The 22,466-nt window shown below is 42.9% G+C and overlaps 2 protein-coding genes across 3 annotated transcripts in view; both read left to right on the top strand.

Annotated features, from left to right (window-relative positions):
• LOC147016900 (uncharacterized) overlaps positions 1-22,466 on the top strand; it is a 394,344-nt gene that overhangs the window by 227,603 nt on the left and 144,275 nt on the right. The window lies entirely within an intron of this gene.
• The window catches only part of LOC147016901 (tyrosine-protein kinase ZAP-70-like), a 116,858-nt gene that overhangs the window by 2,420 nt on the left and 91,972 nt on the right, over positions 1-22,466 (top strand). For both annotated transcript variants that reach the window (XM_085846101.1, XM_085846102.1), the window contains exon 2: positions 16,899-17,003. The gene's annotated coding sequence lies outside the window, so the exon portion shown is untranslated. The remainder of the gene's footprint in view (positions 1-16,898; positions 17,004-22,466) is intronic.

Raw genomic sequence — 22,466 nt, 5'->3', positions numbered from 1 at the left:
GGGTACAAAACCGTAATATCCGTCAGTATACATGGGTTTGTGCATCAAGAAATGTTTTGACGATGACTCACCTAGACAGGTTTTATGTTAATCATGAAATGGTAAACATTGTTAAGAACTCTTATAGAAGGTCGTCTGGTTTTTCCGATCATCACATGATTGTTATGGTGTGTGGCTTTCTTCATCATGTCTGTGGCAGTGCATATTGGACTTTTAATTTGAAACTTTTACAAAGTGCACATTTTATAGAAGCTTTTAAAATGGTTTGGGAAAAATGCGAGTCACAAAAGGGTTCGTATTTGAACAAAAGACAATGGTGGGATTGCACAAAGTCCCAAATCAAATGTTTTGCCAACAATACTGCTCTTACAGCACATACAATGCTTTTGGTGTGATATCCGCTTTAAAAAAACGATATACTTATCTGTGAGCAGAAAGCTGGATTGTCCAGCAGTTCTCGGAGAAAAGGACCCTTCTGGCTGAAATGGTGAAAAAGCGGGCGGCCGGTGCATTCGTCCGACTGCGGAACGAAAAAATCCAACTTGACACACCAAACAAAGGGTTCTTCAATTTGGGTAAAATGGTCAAGACCTCAACAAATCCATGCTTTGCGCTCTTCTGGTGGTGATTTGTTGACCTCCCAGAGTGATATCAAGCATGAACGACAAGACTATTTTTCTAAACTCTTCGCAAAACGAGCTGTGAATAAGGAGAACAGGAAGCCGATGCTTGAACAGCTCCCTTCTCTGTCTGAAGACCAACAGCAATTGCTTGAGCCTGACATTTCTCTTGGAGAACTTACTGCTGCGCTCAAGGATAGCAAGGATGGGAAAGCCCCTGGACTAGACGGCCTTCCGGCTGAATTTTATAAGGCTTTCTGGGACATTCTAGGCCCTACTCTTCTTGAAGTCTTTCAGGAGAGTGTTGAACAAGGTGAATTGCCATTGAGCTGCCGGAGGGCAGTTTTGTGTCTCCTTCCGAAGAAAGGAAACCTGCATGAGACCGCAAATTGGCGGCCTGTGTCACTCCTCAACACGGACTATAAAATATTGTCAAAAGCACATGCAACCCGTCTAAAGGAAGTCATCTCATTCTTGATTGGCACTGATCAATCATACTGTGTTCCAGAACGTTCCATATACGATAATATTTTTTGGGTGAGAGACTTGATCAGTCTCGGTCGAACTACATCTTCTGGTTTTGGTTTATTACTTTTAGATCAAGAAAAAGCTTTTGACAGTGTTAACCATTCTTTTTTGTTTGATGTATTAAGGAGAACAGGGTTTGGGGAAAAATGTATTGCTTATGTTAAGTTATTATACAAAAATGCATCTTGTCTGTTGAAGGTTAATAATAGTCTTTTTTACCCTTTCCCCTTTCAGCGAGGCATCCGTCAGGGCTGTGCGCTATCAGGCATGCTCTACAATCTATCCGTTGAACCTTTATTAGTTTTACTTCGGAACTGGGTGTTAGGAGTCTCTCTTTCCCAAAACTCCAAAGTCGTTGTTTCAGCTTATGCTCATGATATTTGTGTTGCTATTGCAAATCAAAAAGATGTTTCTGAGGTCTCTCGTTGCCTTCCCCAGTTTGAGCTTGCTTCTACTGCAAAGGTAAATTGGAAAAAAAGTGTAGCTTTTTGGGTGGGCCCCAGATCGCCTTCCTCGTCCCTGCCTGTTTTACCAGGAGGAATACAGTGGAGTAGTGAGGGGTTTAAATATTTAGGCTTATTTCTAGGAATTGAAGCGTATGAACAAAAAAATTGGGAGAACTTCCTGGAAAAAATTAAATTGAAACTGGCAAGGTGGAGAAGATTGTACCAACTTCTCTCGCTTAAGACACGGGTGTCAATCATAAACAACCTGGTGGCTCCATTTATTTGACATAGAGTTATCCCACTTAAACCTCTGAGATACTTGGTCACAGGCATTCAGAGCGTTCTGACTGATTTTTTCTGGGGTGGCCACCATTGGCTGGGCCCAGACGTGGTCTGCAGACCCCGAAATGCGGGTGGTCAAAATCTGATGCATATCCCAAGTCGGATGATGGCATTCCGGATTTCCACGCTGAAGCTCCTACTGTACAGTGAGTGTGTTCCTTGGCGACCTCTCACAAACGCCTGTTTGCAGAAAGTGGAAGGTCTGAAATATGACCGTGAACTTTTCCTCGTTGACCTGCAACACGTTGACATGTCTCAGCTCCCCAGTTTTCATCAGAGCCTTTTGAATGCTTGGTAAGTCCTCGGAGTGCAACGTTAAGAGGTATCATACGATGCCCAAAAGTTTGTACATGAGCCATTAGTTCGGAATCCTTTATTCTCTAGAATTTCAACCTCCAGGTCGTTTATGCATTGTTTCACCAGTGTTGGAATAAACAGTGCGAGACCTGTTGCATCCATCCTTGAATGCCTGGCTCCCTGTAAGCTCACTTTCATCAAAAACTGGTGTTCGTTCTTCTTGTATTGTGGGAAATGTCTAGAAAGCAGTAATTCAAACCTTTCATAGACTAAACATCGGGTGGACTGGGGTGGATGAAGTGGTAGACTCACGTCTCTATTTCCCTGAACTTCAAATTGCCTCAAAAAAACAAGAGGGTGTGTTCTCCTCAAACTTAGAGGGAATTGGTGTGTTTCACGTCGTGGGGAAAACGGCTATCTACAACATATGTCTGGAAGCATGTATACCTGGTTTTACAAAACTGTTGAAAAATCGGTGGAATGAGATCGGTGGAAAAATCGGTGGAAAAAAACCTGCTGGAGCTTTTTTAACTCCAGTGTGGAACAAAATGTATAGTTCTCCAACTCTTGGGCGAACTGGAGACCTGAATTGGAGACGAGCACATCAAGCCCTGGTCACACAGACATTACTCTATAAGTTTAATTCTTCTGTTCTAATTTATTGTCCTTTTTATGATTTGATTGAAAATGTTGCCCACGTTTTCATTGAATGTAAGAGGTTGGTGCCCCTCTTTCTCTTCCTTCAACAGCTTTTCCATAAATTTAATTTTGTTTTTTCCTTTCCAGTCTTTATTTATGGAATCGGGGGGGGGGGGGGGAATTATAAAAGTAAACCAGTCCTCTCGTTTTTGTCTTTTCCGTTGGGCATTGCTAAACTGGCAATTTATAAAACCAGGAAAGCAAAATTGAAGGGGAAAAATGTAAATGTGCTTTTGCGCTTTAAAGGTATGGTTTCGGCACGAGTAAAAATGGAGCAGTTTTGTCTTTCGAGCCTCGATATTGTGGGTGATCAAGTACAATGATGAGGTTTTGAGTTTCTTTTCGTGAGAAATCTGTTTGTAAAAGTGTAAAGTTACTTATTTACTTTTTGCATATATGTATTATTCTGTGGTATTTTTGACATGAACAGACACCCTTGTTTGTCTTGCTTTTGTTGAATTTATTTTTGCTGTAAAATTGTTTGGAATTGTTTTTATGGAGTGTGCTTTTTCTGGTGTGTTTTGATACTTTTAAAATAAAAGCATACAAAAGTCCTCTCTCTCTCTCTCTCTCTCTCTCTCTCTCTCTCTCTCTCTCTCTCTCTCTCTCTCTCTCTCTCTCTCTCTGTATGGCACGTACAGCTAAACTCCGGTGTAGAGTGGAAGACTGTGGAGGAAATCTCAACTACAAAGGGGATTCGATCCAAGAGGACAGTTGGGTTAATAATGAGTAAAGTTGTTGAAAAAAAAAAAACCCATCAATTATGACTACTTTGGACTCAGAATGTTCATGTTCATCCTGATCAACCCTATTTCCCTAAAATGATTTTTGACTGTTCTCCCAGAGATCTACCCCCTGTTAGCACAGGGACAAATTAACTACATGCTGCCACTAGCAAGAGCCTGTATAAGTTATGTTTGAAGATACAGTAATTCTCGGTGTTTCACCACTAAACAAAGTGACACGTTGGAAGAGGCTACTTCCTACCGGTCCCCCCCCCCCACTGAAATTGTATGGGAATCAGTGTTTTGTAAACTAATCACCAAAAGAAGGGGAGATCTCTAGTGGATCATCCCACTGGATCATCCCATGTAAAATACATGTCAGGAACTTTGCCCCCATATCTGCACGCTGCCCCTTTTGCTCTGTAAATGAGGATGTCCAATAGTGCACTTTCTTATTGGCTGTGAAAGATTTTTTCCAGTATTTAATTGGTTAAATTTTGTCTCTCAAAATTCATTTCACATTTACTTTTCGATCGTTTCTTTTTAGGTTCAAAAAAGAATGTCACCATGACAAAAAGTATGAACTGCTGTGTTATTTGTAGGTACAGCATAAATTGCTATATACTTATCGAGAAAGGAGAAGAGAAATGGTAAACCCCTTCAACAATGTAACGTCATGTCATTCTTCAGTGTGCTGGTTTCTGCAAGGTTAAAACTTGAATTTAAGTTTTCCAAAACCATGGCTGTTCTCGTGAGTTTTGTGGAAAAATGGTACTCGGAAGGAATTTGTGAAGAACATCAAAATTAATTCGTATTATTTTTCTGATATCACTCCTAAAATGATGAAATCTTTCTAAAATTTGTCGTGTTGCTTAATTTTTATGCCTCTGGTGACAAAGCACCAGTGTCATTATGCTTTCTGGTTGTCCATCTCTCCGTATGTACGTACAGTCGTATATCCATGCAAATTTTCTGTTTTCTCTTTCAGTTGTTGTTTGTCACGTTTTGACTGTTTATTTTGTTACCTACATGTTTACTGTGTGTTCCTAGTTCAGTTTTATGTCAAAATTTGTGCTATTTGGTGAGTTTTCGTCGATCTTGTGAGTGCTGTGAGATGTGATGGTACCATCTCTGACATATTTCCAGTTGTTACTGGAGTTTGACAGGGTTGTGTACAGGCCCTCACACTTTTCAGTGCTTGTATGGACTGGATTCTGGGGAGGATGTCGGAGATATCAAGCTGTGGTGCATCGTTTGGGAATGTCAAGATCTCTGACCTTGATTTCGCAGATGATGTAGTCATCTTTCCAGAGACTCTAGATATCCTTTTGGGGGCCCTCAAGGTGCTGAATGAGGAGTCGGAGCCGCTGGGATTTTCTGGGTCATAACTAAGATCCAGGCTTTCAATGACATCTTGGATGCTGTTATCTAATCTGTACCTGTTTGTGACAAGGATGTTGAGGTCATGGAGAGATTCACTTACCTTGGCAGTGATATTTATGTCTCTGCTGGCTGTGAGCCAGAGGTCAAACGACGTCTGGGTCGGCCCTGGGGAGTCATGGATTCACTGGATCATGGGGTGTGGCGCTGCCGGTACCTGTGCAGGCGGATGAAAGTCCAAGTCTTCAGGTCCTTGGTGCTTCCAGTCTTGCTCAACGGATGTGAGATTTGTACTCTGACCAGGGATCTGAGATAGCGACTTAATTCCTTTGGTACCAGGTCCCTTCGGAGAATCCTTGGCTATCTCTGGTCAGACTTTGTGTCCAACGAGCGGTTGCTGTGAGAAACTCGGATGAGATTTGTTACCTGCATAGTCCGTGAGCATCAGTTACGGCTGTATGGACATGTGGCTCGTTTTCCTGACGCTGATCCTGCTCACCAGATTCTCTCGGCAAGGGAGCCTTCCTTCTCTATCATACCTCTCTCCTCTCTCTCAATTGCACATTTTCAGTGGATGAGACACCTCCCAAGGCATCCACCGCACGGCACCGCAGGTCCCAACAAAGGCGGAAACATTCGATGTGAGATTGAAATTGATTTGACATTGAAAGCACGGTTACTTTTTCCCAAAACGAACAACCTGCGAGAGTGCTCGCCAAGTGGAGTAAGCACTCAAGCAAGCACTCCAATGAAACAGTTGATAATAAATGGCACCCTTGCCACACAATTGGCAATAACCAAACCATCACATGCAACATACACCTCCCAGAGATGCTTGAAATGTCAAATATGTCTGACTTGGACACATGACTACTTTTCTAGGAGTCGGAACTGCTTGCAAGTTCGATTCTGGAGCTTAGTTTAAGAGATACTCGTGGCGATCACACGTGCGGAAATGAAATAAAGCAACGATCGCTGACGTCTCCGGGTGTTTATAAGCACTGCAATGTACCCAGCAATTTGTAGCTATGATGAACAGGCATTCGATCATATGAGTGAGGAAAGTGAAAAAAAAACTATCATTAAAAAATCGTTGTGGCCTGTTCCAAGTCGAGGCAAGGTTGAGCAGGCCAAAAAACATGGTGGCTTCAGACCCAAGTGAAGTTACCCAGGAAACGCTTTCAGACCTCAAAGAGCGAGGTGGCCAAGGATCGCCTGATGAAGGATATATTTAAATAAGGCCCTTAATTATCTTCAAAAGGGGTGTTTTAATTAACCCAAACACCCAATTTTCACTCTTGCACTTCCTTGGAGTTTTCTTAGTGTGCATGCAAAGTTTCAGGCTGTAAGGTTTTATGGTTTTGGAGTTATGGAGGACACACACACACACACACACACACACACACACACACACACACACACACACACACACACACACACACACACACACACACACACACACACACACACACACACACACACATTGCCTTTTATTAGAATAGATTATCAATCTTGGTTCAGAGATTTAAATGAAACTTGGTACAAGTATTATAATGATGTAATAATGTGGGCGGAGGCATTCTGACGATGTTGTGATGTCGAAGGTTGTCGTTCTAGTTCTGTTTGTTTTTCGTGCTGTTCAAATGAACTGTTTGATTTTCTACTCTTGTATTCTTTCTCACTTCCATCCTTTCTCCTCTTTTATTTTTTTGGCATTGTTGATTTGGAAATTGTACACACATACATTTTTTTACTTTTGTAATAGAAGGACCCAAAAGTCATCTATGTCTCTCTGTCTCTCTGTCTCTCTCCCCTCTTTCCCTCTCTACCTCTCCTCCTCATCTGTCTCTTTCCCCAATTTGCTGCATACCTGTGTTGTCACTGTCTATACATTTACCTTCTATTCTCTGTCACATCCTTCATCGAAGAACCTCGACTGTCTGCAAAAAAACCTCTCAAATAAATAATACACATGTTGCTCCAACATTACAGGTCTCATGCAAGTCGGATGACGTGCCAAAAATAGTCTTATGCTGAATTACAGTTAAATATTTATGTTATCACGACGTAAATAATACTGTATATAAATATCCATCAATAAAAAAAATGAACAAAAACAATATATTTGACGAATCATAATTTCATGGAAACGATTGACACCTGCAAATAAAGAAACATTTACATATCTGTGAAGCATGTATGGAATTTTTTTTTCCGTGAAGATCGCGGTTGGAGTCTGCGGTCGGAAAACTTTTCAGCTGGTTGGCCCTCTTTCACCTCAACCCCACTGCCATCCTCCCGCATGGTCTGCCACATGATATGACAAATTGGACTGCAGAGTAGTAGGACACTGTATTGATTTTTGCCATCCTTCAGGACTTAATCCCTTACAACTGAGCATGATTGACTTGCATTCATCCAAAACCAATGTCTCTTCTTGTGATCCCATCCATGAGCGGAAACTTTAAGTATATTCGCATGCTAACTCGTGTCTTGTTTTTAGTTGGGTTCACCCATTTCTGTTTCCTTGCTTATTGTCTCATTTATGATTGGCTTTTTCGGTTTGGCTCCCCCACCCTTCTCTGCATGTTTCATAATAAACACTACATTCATCAATGTCAGTGACTTCTATCATTTTTTGTACAAAAGCAAATATCAAAACATTATGATATTTCTTTCACGAACATTTCTGAGGGTTTATGGTTTTTTTTGGGCAGACGAGCAAGAAAACAGAACAGACTAGAACATACCAGAACAAGAAGTGTGTGTGTGTGTGTGTGTGTGTGTGTGTGTGTGTGTGTGTGTGTGTGTGTGTGTGTGTGTGTGTGTGTGTGTGTGTGTGTGTGTGTATTGAATCAATATGGTGCCCAGCATTACAATTAACCTTTCTCTAATATTTAATCAAACCTATTAAGTCGTTTAATCACTTACTATCTATCTTCGTCTCTTGAGTACATAAAATAAAGATCCATGTACGTTACATGTCTTTTTGAACAACATGTCAACTCAAGAAAGTTCCAAGATGAGTAGGAGCCTCCAGTACATCTTAATTAGTGTGGAATCCACTCTGCACTGATGCTGACCAGGGAGCCAGAAACATGTCCGTGAATTGATTCCTTTCTGCATGCGATGGGCCGATGATCCTGTTAATAAAGGCTTTCCAATCCATGGGTGCTCACCGATGCTGCGGTTTGCACAGTAGCAGCTGACTACATTAGACTGGACAGTTCTGTGGTTTTGCAGACTGCAACGGAGCCGGTTTGCCCATTTATTGTTGATATTTTGAATCACCCCAGCTACACCTTAAAGTTCTTATTAACTGGTAATGGGTGGCTAAATAGGGCAGATGGGCAGCAGGCATACCCTTTTGGTCAAGACCCTGGCAGCGAGTGCTGACATGGAACACGGGTTTATGGTCACCATTCCGGGTTAAGAGGAGCTACGTGTATATGCTCCCTTGTAGGATGTAATGCCAGTTCACTTTCTTGGGGACTCCATTCTGTGCAGTGGTTTACGCACTGATAAACTTGTGGTATTTCCATGCATTCTGTCCCTGTAAGGTGGGCTGTATGTGGTAGTTTGACTATGCACTCTAGCTCTGTGGGCTGGGTCATGTGTGTTGGCTGAATCTTGTGCTTTGGCCTTTGAGTCGAAGTGCATGTGTATACTCGTTTGACAAACTTAATTGGACTGTGTGCTTTGGTCTCAGAGCAAAAGTGCATATCATTAGCTTCATTATGTTTGATTTTTTTTAACTTTTTCTTTTTAAGCAAAAAAGGGCAGTGTCATTCTGCTCACCGATAAGGGAATTGGAATGACCATGCATTGTGGACCTGTGGGCTTGGATGTATGTTTTTGTAAGACCATGGGCTTTGGCTTTTGGGCTAAACTGCATGTGTATTAGTTTGATAAGCATTGTTTGACTGCGAAATTAAGTCCTTGGGCCAAATTACACGTTCTTAGCTTTGTTAAAATGTTTGATTTTTTTAAACATTTTTTTTTAATTATTAAACATAAAAAGGCTCTTCTCACCTGAGGAAAGGGAGGCAGAAATACGTCCGTGGGTTGATTCCTTTCCCCAGGGGGTGGGTTGTTTGGCTGATGATCCAGCCAAATTTTTTTTGTAAAACTAGATAGGCTGACTGATGGTATGGTTAGTAGTGGTGTAGCTGACACTGCATTAGCCAGAGGGTGGCTCTGTGTTTGGGTGGTGTTTTTATTGTTGATACATTATAACTATTTAAATATAACTGGTCAAATTTAGCAGAGGGAAGTAATTATTCTGATACTAATTATGTGTTGGCAGGATGGCCTCGAGGTGTGCATGTTCGCCTCTGAGCTGTATAGACTGGGTTTCGGCCCAGGTATGAACTGTCTTCCCGTTGTTTCATAGCAGGGCAGCGATTCATCAATCTGTGTGCCATCTCTCGGATGGAGGTTAAACTCAGCAACCCGTTTTCCGGCATTAGGTAGTGGATGTTCAGGATCCTACTGTGTCCTTCACGAAGAGTAGGTGAGCAATCACAGGCAATGACATGTCCACAAATCTGGTCACAAATTTCACTTTGATGGGACATCTGTCTGAGACATGACGTCAATAAAAACAACACAGGTTGATTTTGGAAGTATGGCACGTGAAGAGCTGGGAGGGTGGTCTAATTTGGGAGACTGGACATACTCACACAATACAAACCTCTGATGCAAATGGCAAAAACTGGATGGTGCACACAGCTGGATAAGGTGACCAACAAGCAACATTCAATCCCAAACACCACATCTGCATGTGTAAAACGTCCAACGAGAACCCCGACACACAAACACACACACACGCACACACAACCAACACCTCATCATGTACAAACGGGACACAAAACCAGCTATGTTCATGCCACAGAAACACAAAAACAACAACAAGTGCACACTCATGCTCACCCACACACAAAATATAAATAAATAATAAAAAATGAAAATAACATAAATGAAAAAAAATATGCAGGTGAGTAACCTGAGACAATGGGGGAAGCAAGATAATTTTGTGTGCCAACGGAGATCAAAGCCGATAAACCAGGAAAAAAATCACAACACCATCGGAAAGCATCCGTAAATGAAAACATAAATAAGTGAAAACAAATAAATGAAAAATCAAATGTAGGTGAGCAACCCGACACAATTGAGAAACACGGTTCCTATGCTTTCACTGTGTAAGCATTCCACGCTAGTTATATATATATATATATATATATATATATATATATATATATATATATATATATATATATATATATATATATATATATATATCGATCCATCCATTGAGACCATACACTGTGCAGAGCATTGGTGCCGCCGAAGCAGACTCCTTGGTTGTTGGACACAATCCTGGGCGGGTCACCACTCCAACACTGACTGACAGTGTTGGAGTGGTTTGCCACTGACAAACCAGACATCATCTGCCTAACAGAAACTTTCCTCTCCCAAGACGTGTCTGACTCCCAAGTATCACTCCCTGGTTACTCCCTCTTACGGTATGACAGACCTGAGCCTCGTCCTGGTGGAGGTGTTGCTCTCTTCATCAAAGACTCTATTCCTCACTCTCCCTGCACTGCTCTCACTCCCCCACACCCCCAGGAATACCTCTGGCTTCGGCTTCCCCTCCACTCCCACCTCATGTTTATATGTGTACTGTACCGTCCACCGAACAGTGATGACTCCATCTACACCTCACTCTCCGAAAACATGGACCATCTTCTATCTTCTCATCCAAACTCTCTCTTCCTCTTATGTGGCGACTTCAATTGTCATCACGCCAGTTGGCTAGGTGTGGGTACCTCTCTCACCTGCCATGGGACATCAGCAAAAGCTTTCTGTGACTCATTGGGACTGACTCAATCGGTCAACTTCCCGACCCGGATCTCAACCAATGGTACTCCATCTCTTCTGGATCTGATTTTGACAAATTTCCCTGACAATATCTGCTGCTCTTCCTTCGCTCCAATTGGTTCTTCTGACCACGTCCTTGTTAAAGTGGACATCTCTCTGGCTGTCATCAGAGAACCACCTCACCGCCGTCGAGTCTGGCATTTCACTCAAGCCGACTGGCAGGGTCTCCGAGCAGCCATCAAACTTACAGACTGGTCTCCTATCACTACTTTCTCAAACATCAACTCATCCTGGGAATTCTTTCAAAGAAACTTGCTCTCCCTCATGCACAGATTTATCCCCTCTCGTGTTCAGTTGTCTTACCCTTCCTCCCGCCCTTGGTTTACTGAAGCTTGTGGTGAGGCAGTTGTCCTGAAACAACTTGCCTTTGCCTCATGGAAAGCAAACCCAACTGAGGGCAATCTCAGTTCTTTCCACAAAGCTCGGAACAAGTGTGTATCTACCCTCAGGAGAGCCAGAAAACAACATCTTTCTCATCTCAAGTCTGAACTCTCAAACCTCTCTCCCTCCTCAAAATCCTGGTGGCGTTTAATCAAATCTGTTTCTGGTGTATGTTCCCCCTCCATCCCCTCCCTTACCTCAAATGGCCGCACTGCTGATTCCACACGTGATAAAGCTGAATGTCTAAACTCGGTGTTTGCAGCTAAATCTTGTGTCCTAAACCCATCACTATCTCTACCCACTTTACCCAGTCGCACCCAACTGTCCCTGGACTCTGTATCCTTTTCTCCTGACAAGGTGGAGAGCTTGCTTTCAAACCTCGAGTCAGATTCTGCAACCGGTCCAGACGGCATCAGCCCACGTGTCCTCAAAGCCTGCTCTTCTGCTCTTGCTCACCCTCTCTCTGTTCTATTCACCCTCTCATTTTCCCAAGGTCATCTGCCATCTGCTTGGAAATCTGCTAACATCACTGCCCTGCATAAAAAGGTGCAAAAACAGATCCCTGTAACTACAGACCAATCAGCCTTCTCCCAATCATCAGCAAGGTTATGGAATCCATCATTGCTTCAGACATGAAATCCTTCCTCTTCTCCAATGGCTTGATTTCCAATCATCAATTTGGTTTCAGACCAGGTCACTCTACCCTGGATATGCTGCTACTGCTCTCCCATCAATGGATGGAGGTCCTCAATGCCAGACAGGAAATCCGAGCCGTATCCCTGGACATATCACGTGCTTTTGACACAGTCTGGCACCCTGCCCTACTCACCAAACTCTCTTCCCATGGTATTCAAGGCCATCTCCACTCATGGCTCGCAGACTTCCTCTCCTGTCGCAGTCAACGTGTGGCCCGAAATGGAGTTCTTTCATCCCCTCTTCCTGTGCAGGCTGGAGTTCCTCAAGGTAGCGTTCTGGGCCCTGTTCTTTTTCTGGTTTTCATCAATGATCTCTCGGACTCTCTGGAAAATCCTCTATTTCTCTTTGCCGACGACTCCACCCTCTGCCGTACCATCTGTCATCCCTCAGACCGGCAAGCAGCAGCTTCTTCGCTCACTGCAGATCTGGATAAAATCACAAACTGGTCCAACACGTGGAACATGTCTTTCAATCCACACAAATCTCACACTCTCACTATGTCTCTTCGAAAGGACCGTTTACAAAACCCCCCATCCACTTTCTCAACAATCCTCTGGAAGAAGTCTTTTCTTTCAAGCTTCTGGGTCTCACTATCTGCCATGACCTTTCCTGGGAAAGTCACATTTCCAACCTTGCCTCAAAAGCCAGTCACCGACTGGGAATCCTCCGTCGTGCAAAGTCCTTCCTCGGCCCTCTTGAGCTCCTGACTACTTACAAAGCTTTTGTCCGTAGCCTGATGGAGTACTGCTCTCCCCTCTGGGCTGGTGCTCCTGCCTCCCACCTTTCTCGACTTCACGCTGTCGAAACCAGGGCTTTTAAGATCATTGGCATCTCCCGCAATGAAGCTGAGTCTTTGGGCCTCTCACTCAATCACCGCAGGTTGGTCGGTGGTCTTTCTGTCTTCTACCGACTCCTCTCCAGCCTTGCCCCCCTGCTCTCTCTGCGATTTGTCCCAACCACATTTCCACAGGGCGCTCAAGGTCCGCCAACAACCCCCTTCTGGTAAAACTACCAAAATCACGAATCACTGCTCATCTTCACTCTTTCATTCCTCTTTTTCCCGCCTTTGGAATAAACTTCCTCACTCTATTCTTTCCCATTCTTCCCTCCAGGCTTTCAAAACAGCTGTTCACCACCACCTCTTATCTTCCCCCATCCAAATCCTCGATCTTTTCTACCCCCGATAATCCACCCAAGCCCACTTCCTTCAATTCTCCTGCTTTCCTTCCTGAAAGTCCCTGTAATGTCCATCTTCTCCTCGCCATATTCCCCGTCCCATCGCCATCCCTCTCCCTTCCACAGTTCACCTGTGTCTGTTCCCCAATGTTTTGTCCCTTCCACTCCCACCCCTCTTGTCTCATGCCTCCTTGCTGTGAGTTGTGTGTTAGCTCTCATACGAGCCTCGACCAAGGTATACAAAAAAAAAAAAAAAAAAAAAAAAAAAAAAAACACAGGATAACAGCATGCTGGCACCCATTTTGCCGACCTTGGAAGGATGACAGGTCGAGTTAACCCGACCTGGTTTTAATTCAACAGCCGAATGGGGTTTGAACTCAGGATCATAGGATCCCAAGCCCACCACCCTAACCATTGAGCCAACACCAGGCATATATATTGTTGCGGATTCGCGCCCGCCGGCGTGCTGACGGCCACGTAACTCGAATCGCGGCACGTCGCCCACCGGACGGACAATCCAGTCGTGACCCTCTCGGACTAACGCCGGGAACCAGTCACGGGTGGACCTTTCGGTCTCACCGCGATCGAGCCAATCAGCCCCCGCGTGGGATAGGGTTGCTCGCCAAATTCGACCTACCTAAGTACCCACACGGAGGGTAGACCGGGCGATCGCACCTCGCCGCAGGTCGACTTCGGACACGGGCCACTTAAGCGACCCGTTCCGTACTATCGGGATAATCGAGTGGTGTTATTGTCGGCCTCGACGGTTCGATTAATTATCGGGCGTATTCAGCCCACTACCAACCCTTTACGTGAAGCAAGATGAGGATTCAATGAAAGAAATGACGAAGCGAAGCGGGAAACAGTTCAACACAAAGCACATTTATTCGCGATGAACGGAAAGCACACATATTCAATTCCACCAAAAGCACATAGAAAAGGAAAAGAAACACAATGCAATTTTACACAAAAAGCAAATGCGACAATGCAGATCTAATACCGATTACGCGAGCACACGGCAACACTTATACAATTTTACTTCACAGACGGCGCCGACAACACATATCCAAAACCAAGAAAAAGAAAAGAGAACCCTCAAGGATGAGGCGGGCCTGAGGCCGAGACCGGGTCGGGCCTACCCGTCTGGTGATGAGACGCGGAGCGGCGATGGTGCCTCAACTCCGCGGGCCTCGCGGACAGTGTCTGGTAGGGGGTGGGAAAGGGGCCCCCTTGGTCGCACTATCTCAGCGCGGGGGGAAACAGGAGGGGGTTGCTGATGCTCGGGGGAAAGGAGGATTTCTACTCTGTCTCGAGTCCCGCGACGAGCGTCTCCACCTCGACCAGGTCGCGCCGTCGGCCTCCCTGGTGTGCAGCTCCCGGCACGACGCGAGCACCCCCTCGTCTGCCCTCGCCGCCTCTCCACAGCTCCGTCCTCTTCGCTCCGACTCCAACGCACACGACGACGACGACCAACTCCTTCTTGCTTCTTCTTCCCAACTCCACCGGCTGCGAAGTCTTAACTCTCTATTCACTTGACTGACGAACGCGGTCGCTTATATAAGCCCCGTGGCTTCGCTCTCTCATCTTTGACCCCCTGCCTTCGACCTTTCACCTCGCTCCCCATTGGCCCGAGAAAAAGTGGGCGTGAATGCTTTTTGATCCATAAATTTGCATATAGCGACCGCCCTCCAACGCCCTGGAGGCGGGGCCAAATCGCCCCTCGCTCACCGATTGGACGGAACAAAAGTGGGCGTGTGTCGTTTTTGATCCGTTTTTGGAGCTGAAAATCCGTGGTTTTGTACACGCTGTTCGGCGCGCGCCCTGCACGAGTCCAACACCGGTACCCACAAGCGGCGCAAGAACGGTGGCGATGCGACGGTTGCGAGGTGTGACGTGAAGCGGCGCCGCGGTGGGTGGTTGATGTTGTGGTTGGTGGTGGTAACAATGGCGGTTGGTCCAAAATAAAGATAGTAAAAGAAAAACGGCTATCCTGAAGAGTCGCAGCACGCATGAATAACATTTATTCCCTCTAGACAACGGGTTTGGGCCTAACTACACATATACTTACCGAGATATCTCACCTAAGGGACCTGAATGGTGGTTTGCGAATTTTGGTAACCACAACAATATACATATATATATATATATATATATATATATATATATATATATATATATATGTATATATATATATGTATATATATATATGTATATGTATATATATATATATATATATGTATATGTATATATATATATATATGTATATATATATGTATATATATATATATGTATATATATATATATATATATATATATATACACACACACACACAAAATGCAGTCCATTTTCACCTAGGAAGTTCAGAAGTGTATGGATTCGCATCTCACCATACCCTAATTTTTCAATCAATGGAATTACAAACTATTAGAATATTTCGTCTCATTTACCAAATACCACTATCATCTCCACCTCTATTGCTGTCTCCACTCCCGCCTGAACTTATTTCTAGCCGGCCCAACATCCAGTGTTTTAGATTCAATGATTTACGAAAAATATGTTAGTTATTTATTTAGTTATTATTATATTAAATTAGGGTATGGTGAGATGTGAATCCGTACACTTCTGAACTTCCTACGTGAAAATGGACTGCATTTTCGAACTCAGTGGGGTCGATTTACTTTATGAAATGTTTAGACGGACGACAAATTAATTATAGATTAGAAAATATCGAAATGAGTAGGATTAGTTACTCAACTCCAGTAATGATAAATCTTGTTTTAGGTCATATTTTCGAAATGGTAGTGAATTCAATGTCGGTGCAGTCATTTCTTAGAGTACATCGACCCCATCGAGTTCGAAAATGCACTCCATTTCCACCTCTGACATCCAGAAGTACCCGTAATCGTACCTGACCATACCCTAATTTATTCAAGTCATGAGACTAAAAGTCGTCATATGGAGCGACCTCTAAATCACCTCCGATGAAGCTAAAAAAATTATGCGTGTTATTGGATCATATTAGAATAATTTTAAGCTTGTGGAGCAACATTCTATTTTTTTCAACTTTTTTGGACCACCCTAATGTGTATGTATGTTTATATATATATATATATATATATATATATATATATATATATATATATATATATATATATATATATATATATATATATATATATATATATATATATATATATATATATATATATGAATACATGTAATGTATATTGGTTTAAGGAAGCTGGTGAAATGGCACCGGAGACACGCCTTTCTTCTTTATAAAATGTATAATCCCAACTGCCTCAAGGTTATGTCATATACAGTATGTATACATGTCCTGTCTTTGATCTATTGTCCACTAGTTTACTCATTTATTCACCTGTGCCTCATTTCAGAAATGGAAATTTTGTGCTGTGTTGGGTTATCGGTTATTTATCCTCTTTGCTTTCTGTGATCACAAATTTTCAATGTTCCGGCATTTGCAATGTGAATGTCATTCTACTGGTCGATCGCTGTTCTTATACATATCATACTTTCTCTCCATTCGTTTGTTCCATACTTATTCTCTTCCCCTCCCCTGATCGTCTCCCCTCCCTACCATTCTCATTCCCTCCCTCAAAGCATGACCCCGACTTCTCATTTTCCTTCTCGTCCTCTCGCAAATCAGCCTCTGTTCTTTTCACAATACGTGTTGGTGCGTAAAAAGAGATCCTGGGAGAGCGCTTCTTGGAAATCGTACTCTACTTGGTGTCCAGAAGAGGATCATCATCAGGTATTTATGCAAATATTTATGTCGTCTTGGAACTTTCTTGGGTCACGGCCCGTGAGTCAAAAAGACATGCAATATACATCGATCTTTCTTGTATGTACTCACGAGGTTAATATTTAATGGGTGATTGAACGTTTTAATGTTTGATAAAATATGAGCGAAAGGTTCATTATATTTGCCATTTTGCTCTCCAGAGGAAGAAGGGTTACAAAAAAAATAATTGAACATCGATCTCAGGCTCCTGCAGGAGTCTGTACACACGACGGGCATTTGCAGCAGTGTTATACGAATGAGATACCCACAATTGTCTAAGAAATGGCAAGTTTCTTTGCGTATGTATGTATGTATGTATGTATGTATGTATGTATGTATGTATGTATGTATGTATGTATATATATTTGGCATTTTCATATTCGTCGCTTTGCCAACAGATTTAACCAAAAGAGGGCATGTTGTACTTTACAAACATTCTGCTCTATTCACTCTATCATTTACCTGAGGTCATCTTCTGTCTGCTTGGAAGTCAACCAACCTTGCTGCTTATATATGGCATGAGCAAAAATCACTCCCCCTTCACTGCAAAGCTCAGTGTTGTTTGCTTTTGTATGTACATCCACTTAAAATGAGTGAAATCAAACATTTTGAAAATTTCAAATTATTTTCACTCAAATTTCACCATTTCCATGATGCATATTGTTAAGTTATTTAAACTTTCTTTATATAAGAAGAAGTTATTTGTACTACCAGATATCACCGGGTGGTGCTATATAATACACATTTACGTCAAGAGAATTGGGGTCGCCCCCCACCCTGTACCCCTCCCCCAGATATGCTACACAAACAGAAATCATACTTGAGGTACCCTTAGATAACGTGCAAAATTTGGTTGGATTTGTTTGAGTCTTTTTTTTTTTTGTAGTTTTTGAAGCCAATATAAATCTACAATTAACTTCACCAAAATTGAACAAGCAATTATACAAACAAATATACAATTTCACTTTTATAGTATATTGTATTATGTGGAAAGGGGGAGGGATCCACAGCTTGATTGTGGTGTCGTATGATCCCTATGTTTCGAGTCGGTTAAATTCCCATGTAACAGGGATCTATCGGAGTCAGTCGTTTGTTTCACGTGATGCTGAGGAGACAGCGTATTAAATGAATAGACAGGGTAGACATTAATTTTGTATGCATAAATACCTCTCGGTTGTAGGTGGGGCTCGGTGTGGAGTTCCCATCACAGAGGCACACATGTCACGTATGCTAAAGGCAATTATGATCTCTCTTGCCAGTGTGCCAGCCATGGTGGCTCAGCGGGCTGTCGAGCCCAGAATGAAAGATGTAGTTTTATTTTTATAGCAGCCTCCCCCGTGGGTGGAACCCCAGAGAAAGACTCTGCTCAGGAAGGGGAGGATAATGGCTTGCACGAGGAGAGAGAGAGAGAACTCTTGCACGAGGAGAGATAGAGAGACTCAAAAGAGAACCAATCAGATCTCCTAATGTCTCTGTTTCCCACTGTTTTGTTTTTCCCTCTCCCACTCCTCTTGTCTCCTGCCCCCCCCCCCTTGTTGTGTGTTGTGTGTTAGCTCTCATACAAGCCTTGACATTGTATGCAAAAAAAACTAAAAAAGTGAATCCACAAGGAGAGGAATAGGTGATGCTCGTGTAAGAGAGAACTGAGTCAACCAGGAGAGTACAGAGAGGCTCATGTGGAAAGGAAGACCGAGACTTTGCTTTGAGGAGAAGCCTCGTGCAGAATCAACCAGAGCTTGGATAACCCTGTGTTTTTGGAAGGTTTGGAGGAAGAAGATGGAGGGCAGACCAGGAGGCCTCACTCTAAAAAGGACAAAGGGGTCCATGTGGTCTGGTTGAGGAGATACTCAACACTGGCCCTGCTTGCAGCCATTTTACTTCATATGGGCACCATCTTACTGGCTCTTGTCTTGCACCTGGTCTCTAAAACAAGCTGCGTAGTGTTGAACTGCGTCCGCCATGTTCATCAGAGAAAAGGGAAGTCCTGCCTGCGTTATTGTCGTGTTGTATAAACGAGAAGCACCCGCTCCCTACGGGAGCCATCAAGGGGGTCATGTTATTATATTTATGCCTATTTTGCTCCAAGGGGTCCCAGGATTACACACCCAAAAATGGTTGCGATCGGTTCATCCGTTTTTGCGGTTCCTGCGAACAGACAGACAGGCAGATGGTGAATTATAGTAAAGCAGATGTGATCTGTGGTGCCCAGTGGTTAAGGATTTGAGCTTTTATTTATCATCATTGTTTTCAAGTTTGCTCATTCTCATTCTCCTCTTTGTGTCTTTTGACTCATTTGGTTTGTTCCGTTTATTATATTGTCAAGTCGACCCTCTTCCCTGTGTTTTTCATAAAAAATATATAAAAGGGTACTCGGTAGAGCGCATACCTCTGACACGTAATGCCTGATTCACCAGAACATTTCGGGCCCAATACATTTTTGAAATATCATGCTATACATTACTATATCGTTGTTGGCCCATCTCTCAATGGTGAAGAATCACTATAAGTATTTAATAATTCTAGTATCCAGATCTGGATTCGGATCTTCACCAAAATGGAATCAATTCGTCCTTGCCACAAAAATTATTAGATCCGGATCCGGATTTGGATCTTCACCAAAATTGAATTTATTTTTCCTTGTCAAACACGTGACATGTCCACCAAGTTTCATCCGAATCGGTCCTCAACTTTTTGAAATTACGTGCAATATATCAGTTTTAGCCTTATATCTGAATGGTGAAGAATCGCTTTAAAATTCGAGTATCCAGATCCGGATCTTCACCAAAATCTAATCGGTTCATCCTTGTCGCACACCCAACCTGTCTAAAACTTTTTTTATCCAGATCCGTCCACAACTTTTTGAGACATCCCGCACAAAAACAAACAAGCAAACGGACAAACAGGCAGAAAGGGGTGGAAACATAACCTCCTTCACCTTCGGTGGTGGAGGTAATAAATCTTTTAAAAGGCAAGAAAGTGTGTTTCAGGCCTAAGTCACATTTGCCACGGCGGCCGTGGGGTCTCCAAAATCTACGGCCACTAGCAATTATACGGCGGCCACAGTATTTCCACGGTCACACAATGTAGTAGTCACATATGTTTTTATTTTTCGGGGAGCCGCACAGCGTATTTAGAAATTGTGGAGACCGAAAACGTGGGGGTGCCGTAGGGGAGTGGGGAGAACAAGTATTTGATACACTGCCGATTTTGCAGGTTTTCCCATTTACAAAGCATGTAGAGGTCTGTAATTTTTATCATTGGTACACTTCAACTGTGAAAGACGGAATCTAAAACAAAAATCTTGAAAATCACATTGTATGATTTTTAAATAATTAATTTGCATTTTATTGCATGAAATAAGTATTTGATCACCTACCAACCAGTAAGAATTCCGGCTCTCACAGACCTGTTAGTTTTGTCTTTAAGAAGCCCTCCCATTCTCCACTCATTACCTGTATTAACTGCACCTGTTTGAACTTGTTATGTGCATAAAAGACAACTGTCCACACTCAATCAATCAGACTCCAACCTCTCCACAATGGGCAAGATCAGAGAGCTGTCTAAGTACATCAGGGACAAAATTGTAGACTTGCACAAGGCTGGGATGGGCTACAGGACAATAGGCAAGCAGCTTGGTGAGAAGGCAACAACTGTTGGCGCAATTATTAGAAAATGGAAGAAGTTCAAGATAACAGTCAATCTCCCTTGGTCTGGGGCTCCATGCAAGATCTCACCTCGTGGAGCCTCAATGATCATGAGAAAGGTGAGGGATCAGCCCAGAACTACAGGGCAGGACCTGGTCAATGACCTGAAGAGAGCTGGGACCACAGTATCAAAGAAAACCATAAGTAACACACTACGCCGTCATGGATTAAATCCTGCAGCGCACGCAAGGTCCCTCTGGTCAAGCCAGCGCATGTCCAGGCCCGTCTGAAGTTTGCCAATGACCATCTGGATGATCCAGAGGAGGAATGGGAGAAGGTCATGTGGTCTGATGAGACCAAAATAGAGCTTTTTGGTTTAAACTCCACTCGCCGTGTTTGGAGGAAAAAGAAGGATGAGTACAACCCCAAGAACACGATCCCAACCGTGAAGCATGGAGGTGGAAACATCATTCTTTGGGGATGCTTTTCTGAAAAGGGGACAGGACGACTGCGCCATATTGAAGGGAGGATGGATGGGGCCATGTATCGTGAGATCTTGGCCAACAACCTCCTTCCCTCAACAAGAGCATTGAAGATGGGGCATGGCTGGGTCTTCCAGCATGTCAACGACCTGAAACACACAGCCAAGGAAACTAAGGAGTGGCTCCATAAGAAGCATCTCAAGGTCCTGGAGTGGCCGAGCCAGTCTCCAGAGCTGAACCCAATAGAAAATCTTTGGAGGGAGCTGAAATTCTGTGTTTCCCAGCAACAGCCCCGAAACCTGAAGGATCTGGAGAAGATCTGTATGGAGGAGTGGGCCAAAATCCTTGCTGCAGTCTGTGCAAACCTGGTTAAGAACTACAGGAAACGTCTGATCTCTGTAATTGTAAACAAAGGTTTCTGTACCAAATATTAAGTTCTGTTTTTCTGATGTTTCAAATACTTATTTCATGCAATAAAATGCAAATTCATTATTTAAAAATCATACAATGTGATTTTCAGGATTTTTGTTTTAGATTCCGTCTTTCACAATTGAAGTGTACCGATGATAAAAATTACAAACCGCTACGTGCTTTGTAAGTGGGAAAACCTGCAAAATCGGCAGTGTATCAAATACTTGTTCTCCACACTGTGTGTATATATATATATATATATATATATATATATATATATATATATATATATATATATATATATATATATATATATATATATATATATATATATATATATATATATATATATATATATATCTTCTTCTTCTTCTTTCGGCTGCTCCCGTTAGGGGTCGCCACAGCGGATCATTCATATGATCCGCATCGTGATTTGGCACATGTTTTACGCCGGATGCCCTTCCTGACGCAACCCTGGTCGCCTCTTACAACACAGGGATATGGTACACCAATTTTAACCAGGGTATACACCGGCCCAGTATACTGGTACTCATTTCGCCGACCTCGAAAGGATGACAGGCTGAGTCAACCCCCTGGTGTATTAATTCAGTGGCCCAACGGGGCTTGAACTCGGGACCTTTTGGATCCCAAGCCGCTGCCCTAACCACTGCGCCAACACCAGGCTCAGATCTTATATATATATATATATATATATATATATATATATATATATATATATATATATATATATATATATATATATATATATATATAATATTGTTACGTTTGAGGGGGGGTATGCATTCAAAGGGTAATTAGGATGTTTAATTAGGTATGCCATGCTGTTCGAGTTTACCAGGATCTCGATGTAATAAGTAGCAATTCAGTGGTGATAA

Source organism: Eptatretus burgeri, chromosome 11, assembly GCF_056783735.1.
Source record: "Eptatretus burgeri isolate ZD-2024b chromosome 11, Ebu_testis_v1, whole genome shotgun sequence".
Taxonomy (NCBI): Eukaryota; Metazoa; Chordata; class Myxini; order Myxiniformes; family Myxinidae; genus Eptatretus; species Eptatretus burgeri.
Note: the sequence above shows the minus strand (reverse complement) of the source record. Positions and strands in the feature narration are given on the sequence as shown.